This window comes from Halyomorpha halys, unplaced genomic scaffold (assembly GCF_000696795.3).
Source record: "Halyomorpha halys isolate HHAL.00 unplaced genomic scaffold, Hhal_1.1 Scaffold157.1, whole genome shotgun sequence".
NCBI classification, from domain to species: Eukaryota; Metazoa; Arthropoda; class Insecta; order Hemiptera; family Pentatomidae; genus Halyomorpha; species Halyomorpha halys.
This window is the reverse complement of record NW_027114029.1, coordinates 1316244-1323905: the sequence shown is the minus strand read 5'-3', so window position 1 is coordinate 1323905 and position 7662 is coordinate 1316244. Positions and strand designations below refer to the sequence as shown.

The 7662-nt window shown below is 31.0% G+C and overlaps 1 pseudogene; it reads left to right on the top strand.

The window, feature by feature from the left end:
• Positions 1-5917: 5917 nt before the first annotated feature.
• On the top strand, positions 5918-7383 carry LOC106678714 (alpha/beta hydrolase domain-containing protein 17B pseudogene; annotated as a pseudogene).
• The last annotated feature ends 279 nt before the right edge of the window (positions 7384-7662 follow it).

Genomic DNA, 7662 nt, shown 5'->3' with positions numbered 1-7662 from the left:
ACAAGTTACTGCATTTATCATAAGCAAATCCCATTCTAGGACAAAATATACTGCATTTTAAAACATTAAAACTAAGAAAATTGTTGCACTGTTCCACAACAAAATTTAAACTATAAAAGAGGCATTTATTCTGTTTTAACACAATGATTATTAAATCAAAAAAATAACTTTTTGGAAGATACTGTGTCAATAAAGCAAGTCAGGGTTGTCAATATATTTACCTATAGAGAAAAACAAGAATCAATAAGAAACAGTCCCATTCAAAGATAAAGGATAACCAAAAGTAACTAGTAACCTCACGTATTAGTAACTTTGGAGACCGAGAATAAGGGGAATAAATGTGTCCTAAGTACCTATAAAAAAAAATCTAATCTCTAACTGGCTGGGCGTTACCGGACTGTCTGTTGGTCAGTTCCGGACTGCCTGTTGGCTTGTCCAAGGTGGCAGGAGAAAAAAGGCAGTTATCTCACCAATTTTTGATTACTTTAATGAAAACTATGTATAATTAATAGTCAAAATTGATAAGTCTATCCAAGTATAGGTAGGGGGAATAAAAAATGGCGGCTGTTTCAAAGGGATAAAAAAAACTAATTTTTCATTCGGAGCTCTTTATCTCAAAAAGTATGAACAACACAAGAAAACCTAAGAGAACGTCATTTAAAGAAGAGTAAATTTGCTAAAATGTGAGCCCTAATAGAGTTATTTGCGTTAAATAGTTTTCTAGATATAGCTTTTTAAAAAGCAACATTTCATAAAAATGTTGTATGGGACGTACTAAAAGATCAGTAGTTAGTGAATTTGTATTGAAAAATTTATATCTCAAAAACTATTTGACGTACAGATGTCTATTAACACTCAAATTAAAGCTAGTTTAATGAGCTATAATGTAATTTATGATGTTTATCTTCATAGGAGTAATAGTTTACATGAAATTTGCTAAAATAAATTGATTTATAATTGTTCGGACAAATTTTCATTTACCAAATTCATATTCATATGTGAATATCATAAAAACTACTACCTCTACGAAGATAAGTGTCATAAACTACTTTATAGTACGTTAACTTTCATTTATTTTGAATGTTGGCAGACATATGTGCGTCTTATGGATCTAGAGATCAATTTTTTCAAAAATCCAACATTTTACACGAACAACTAGAAATTAACATTTTGTGAGTTTATTTTGTCGTAATTAACCATATTGTAGTAAATTTAACTAGCTTTAATTTGAGCGCTGGCAGACATCTGTACGTCCAATGGTTTCTGAAATGAAATTTTTCATAAATCAAACGTATTGTAAGAGCAACTATAAACCAATTTATTTTAGCAAATATCATTAAAACTACTAGTCCTACGAAGGTAAGTACGTAAACTTTTTTATAGTCCATTAAACCAGCTTTAATTGAGTGCTAATATACATCTTTACCTCACATAGTTCCTTAGATATAGAATTCTCAAAATAAATTAACTAACTACTAATCTTTCAGTAGATTTTTAAGAAATTTTGCTTTTTAAAAAGCTATATCTGGAGAACTATTGGACATAAATAGCTCTTTTAGGGCTAATATTTCAGGAAAGTTACTCTTCTTAAAATAATGTTCTCTTAGATTTTCTAGTGTTGTTGGTAGTTTTTAAGATGAAAAATTAGTGTTTTTTTAAGGTTTTGAAACAGCCGCCATTTTTTATCCCCCTACCTTTCAAACTCATCAGCTTTGACTATTAATTATACCTAGTTTTCATTAAAGTAATAAAAAATTGGGGTGAGATAACTACTTTTTTTTCTTCCCGGCTCTTGTACTAACAGTGTTCCTCTTCAACCTGTCGCATGTGCCATACAGAAAATATATATACACCCAGTAATTTTATGTGGACCGCAGACATGTGCTGCCATAGGAAAAAAACAACATGAAAAACCAGCTAAGAAATAACTGCAATTTTCCGGAGCCATCTTAAGAATCAAAAAATAAGATTGAGTATTCTGTACCAGTCAAACTGTAAGGGTTTGAGCAATTACTTCCTTATCAATCACCACTAACCAAAGATTGTAACCAAAGTAGGCCTCTATCAAAATCAACCAATAATGTTCCCAAAATTCCCTCCAAGAATAAAATCAAATCTGTAAATTAGTGCTAACTAAAAGGAACTCTTCACAATATTCTAAAGACGTCCTAACTTCGATGAGGATATTGTACTAATTTCCTTATGAGTCTCTTTAGAGATGGGTGATCACGTGAACTCAGTGTTGATTTAGTTTGATTAAGATTTTTGAGTAAGCCTTAGCTTGATAGGTAATGATATGGAACTTCTGGGCACAGATTCGAGTCCGGCTGAAGCAAATAATTTATTTTTTCAGATGATCATAAATGCAATAAATTCCAGCCTCTAGCCAGTGGGTACCCTATATTGAGCAGAATGATATATCTCCATATACATTACCCCATATCGTTAATGCTGAACACATCAACCACTTTCAAAACCGTTGCTAAAAAAAACTATATGGGTCATAATGATACACTTTTTTTTTTTTTTTCTAAAAAGTGGTTTACTTATCTTTTCCTTTTCGTTTATGGAGTCCCCTCTCAGTGTGATAAAAGGTCCAATATTGAAATTTTAAAACTATTCTATTCATTTTTAATTTAATGTGAATTTATTGACTATTGCCCTATATTTTATCAAGTATTGCTTTTAGTAGTTAAAAATATAGTTTATGTTTTCTTAGCTGCGTAAACTAGTAGTTAATATGAATATCAAAAGTCAATATATCAAATTCTGGATAGTTACTAATTAAAAATTATTATTGGAACATCTAATGTAGGATAAGTTAAGTTTTTATTGAAAATGTTGATTTGTAAAACATATTTGAATGTGACAATTTAAATTTTGAAATAATCTTAATAAATATTTGATGTAAAATTTTAATTTGTAAAAAACAACTTTTATATTAAAAAAGTGGATATATTAATTTTTTATATAAAAGTACTCAATTAAAAAAAAAAGTTAAGCCATTTCACTGGAAGCAGTAATATTCTAATAGAATTCAAGAAAAATTACATTAATTTATATTAATATTCAATATATGAATTCACTGCTTATATTCTCTCATATATAAATAATTAAATCACGCCCTTATATAAATTGACTTATTAATATACCAATAAATATTGGAATACAAAAGTTAGATAAATAAGACAACCAATAAACAATGCAAAAAATATTTATCGTTTGTATTAATTCTTTTACCAATAATAATACCGGTCGGACCTAATCAAATATGCAAATAGGATATAGGTAAATGTAAACAGGGGGTTTGTGTACAATTAATCCATTTGATAGGGCTTGTCTATATATACTTGGCCCCTATTACAATTAGGAGGTATAGGAATGTAAACATGATACATATTAACACAAATACCCTCCAACGCAATTTACTCTGATTTAGTTAAACTTTACCAACTAGTGACCTACATTATTATAACATTTCTATTAATAAAAAAAAAATTTTATTCGTGTAAAATCATGTTTATAAGATCGTTTTCAAAGTATTTTATTCTGAAAACTTGAGTATATCAATTAATTATAACTGAATATAGTGGAGAAAGTTCTAAGTTAAAATATAAATACTAACTTAATTAATTACCAAAGTTATAATAAAAAATATAAATTAATATATCTGATAAATAAAGTATTTTTTACTTGATATATGTATAAATATATTTTTTGTAACTCTACTACATTACTATTTTTGTAACTAATTTTCCCTTATTACTGTCTGCTTTTTCCTTTATGAATTTGCTGTTTTGTTTTTTTCCTTCTCTTCCCTTCTTCCTGTTTTCTCCCTCATTGTATATTTTTAATTTTCTCTATTCCCCTACCATTCATCTCATATTCCACTTTTCCAGGGACACACAGTGTATTATACAAATTTTATTTAAATTTATAGATTCATTGAATTTTTTGTTAAAAGTTCTAAAAGTGCCGCACACATAAAAAAAAGAAGTTATAAATAAATAAAAATTTAGAAATAATTTATTTATTGTCATTAACAACTTTATAAAAATATATACAACAAGTAAATTTCATGTAGGTGATATAATGATATTATAAAAACGTGTGGAGAATTTACCCTTTGATAGAACTCAAAGTATACATCAATACATCAATATCAAAGAAATCAAAATAACATTTTTAAAAAAAAATCACAAATTGAACGTAAAATCTGATAAATGATTAAAAAATAAAAAGTATCTAACTTTTATATTTACTATATGTAATAATAAAGATACACGGTAAGTATATTTTCCATTTAAAAGTTGTTTTCTTATCTCACGGAATTTTATGTCTTTTCTTTTTTTCTTTTTATAATTTATTTATTGTTATTTACAACTGTATAAAAATATATACAAGTAAATTTGCTGTAGGTGACATAGTGACATGATACAAACATGTGGAGAATCTACCCATAGATAGAACTCCAATAACATTTCTAGAGAAGATCTCGAGGCCTTCTTCTTTTCAGACGCCTAGGAGGATTATTAGGTAATGAAGGAGAAACAAGTGGGTTTGGGTGGTTGGGAAGTTTATCATGGGATCATTGGTATCTGGTTCTGGTCAAATCAGCAACAATAATTTAAAATAAAATAATAGGAGTAATAGTAAAATTAAAAACACAAATAAATAATTTAAAAACTCATAAAAAGGTTTAAAAGTTACAAACAAATATATAGGTTAAAAACCAATAAGTAAAGCTATTTCAAATAGTTTCCAAATTGATATTGTAGTAATAATGAAGTTCTTTTCCCTAGTTGAATAATATAAACTATATCAAGTAAAATTTGTGTGAACGTGATAAATGCAATGTTTCACTAGTTTTAAATACGCTGTGAATGAGGTAATAAGTGTTTCTCTCGTTCACTTTGACCAAGTTCTGTAGGTAATTGATTCCACTTAAAAAATAAATGAGTGAAAAGATGAAATAAGTAATTAGTACTTCAATGGAAAACCTCATAATAACCTTCTCCTCAAGTTTAATTTCGTTTACAAATTTTTTTTTTTCGGGCAAGACTCCCACTGGAGTCCTATACTGCCTAACCATGGTTGGGAGTCAAAGTTCTTCATTTTGTGGGGCCGCCACGCAATGAAAAAAATCGACGTCCCAGGCCGGATTCGAACCGGCACCGCCAATAAACATCAAATTGGTAAGACTGTGTCTTAACCATTGAGCTATGGGCGGCCCTGTTTACAAAATTGGAATGAATTTTAGCAGGCTCAAGACCGCGTTATTGTCGAGTGTACTATTGGCCATATTTAGTTTACTATTGTTAAACGTGTTCACGATTATAAAACATTTAGCACGTTTTAGAAAGAACAGATTGTGTGAAAACCCTTACAATCATACAGCCAGATCAAGCACGCTAAAAGAAACATATTTATTTAGATGACAAAGAAAATGTTTATGATGAGTTCAGAAGGTCTTTTAAAGTCATATGTTATTATTGTGACACAGAAATATAATCAATCAAACCAATGATAACATTATAACACGGAAAGGTTACTCAATAAAATTGAGTAATTGCTCGATTTGAATATCATAATTCCATTTCTTCCTCAGCCTTATTTTCTGCATTTTTTTGTTTCTCCAGACAAATGACAAAACTTAACAAATAACGTAGCAATGAATTTCAAATATGAATTATTTTGGTATTGTTAACTAGTATTTTCATTAAATTTAAACAAAAATTAGACGAACAACCTGTTTTACTTAACTTAGTTTAAATAATAATGAACATAACGAAAATGTTTGTTTCATTGAAAAGAATTAACATATTTTGTTAAAACCAAAAAAGATGGAATGATTTATTAATTTACTAAACTACAGTTAATGAAAAGCGAACACAGTCCCAAATATCAAATAGCAATTACTGTTTATAAGCAATTTTGTAATATAAACTAATTTGTGATTCAGGCATCCAATAATAACATCAATTCTGACTTTTTCTAAATCATGTGGGTTTAAAAATGCAGTCCAATGAAACCTCTATGGAATAATTACTCAACTTGTAACCTTCGCCAGTTAAAAGTTAAGGAAATACTATCCAACAGTAATCGCCTTTATAATTCATTTAAAGCATATTGTTTTACTTTGCCAGTAAAAGATTTATTTCAAATTAAAGTAACAATTTAGCTGTAGAGATGAGCTTCCCGATGGAACCGGTCCAGTTCCCCAGTGAGCTAGGGGCAAGCAGGCTGCTGTGATTGATGACTAGAAAAAGAGAGGAAAGTATTGTCGCTGAGGATGTCCCAGATCTTCTGCTTGCTGTGCTGCCCCCCATGGCCACCAAAGATAGCTGCCAAGATAGCCTTCAAGCCGCCCCCGCCGTCGTATTGCTTCACAATGTGCGGCAACAAGTGTGCAATCACCTTGACCAATAACGCTTCTTGGCTTTCCGAATGGGCAATAGAGAACGTCAAATGCCTCTACGCCACGACATCTAGAGGAAATAGGATAGCTTGTGCCTACATCAAATGTTCCACCACGGCTAGGTATACTTTCCTCATTTCCCACGGTAATGCATCGGATCTTGGCGAAACGGTCCAATATTATTCCAACTTAGGAAACCTTATAGGTTGCAATGTCTTCTGCTATGATTATTCAGGCTACGGAGCAAGCAGCGGTAAGCCTTCTGAGAAGAACCTCTACGCCGACATTGATTGTGCATGGGACACGATGCAGACCAGGTTCGGAATCCAATCTGAGACAATTATAGTGTACGGGATGAGCATCGGGACGGTACCCACGGTGGACTTGGCTTCTCGTCGGAAAGTGGGTGCTGTTGTCCTTCACTCTCCCTTGATGTCGGCACTTCGGCTCGTCTTTCCAGGCACCCAGCGAACCTGGTGTTGGGACGCTCTTGCGACCATAGACAAGATAGAGAAGATTTCTTCGCCAGTTCTGGTGATACACGGAACAGAAGACGAGGTGGTTCCCTTCTACCATGGTGTCGCGATATATGAGAAATGTCGTAATAGGGTCAGTCCCCTGTGGGTCGGTGGTGCTGGGCACAACGATATCGAAGCCTACAGTCAGTACTTGGAGAGGTTGAAGGTATTCGTCGGCAATGAGATTGATCAGTTCTGCAAAGTCAATGATGGAGGAAACAACAGAGCTGATAGAGTTTCCCTAAACGATATTGTAACAACTTAATACTTTGTTAATTATAATTATGAAACAAACTAATTTGATCAATAAGTCGAGCATGAATACGTAAACAGCAGAATTGTTTTCGCGTTTAATTCACTATCATTTAAAAAATATGTACTAGGTTTATCGGAAGCAACTGTGAGGACAAATATTTCATATTATTTAAAATAAAAACAAAATAAATAGATTTGCACTTATTTTATACAGATCTATACTTCTTTCTCACACTTTCCAATTAAAACTTATCAGAATCTGAATTCTATCATATCAGATCAGAGTTAGGTTATTTTTAACTAGATAATTTGTTTTATCTCTATGTACAGAAAGGATTTACCTATTGTATAATAGTGAATATCGTTAAGTAAATGATGAAACAATCCTACGTAAGATAAGTCAGGGTAAATGCATAAATGAGTTTTCTTTTCAATTTTGTTTTATTTGAAGAGCTACTTTCTGTGGTAATT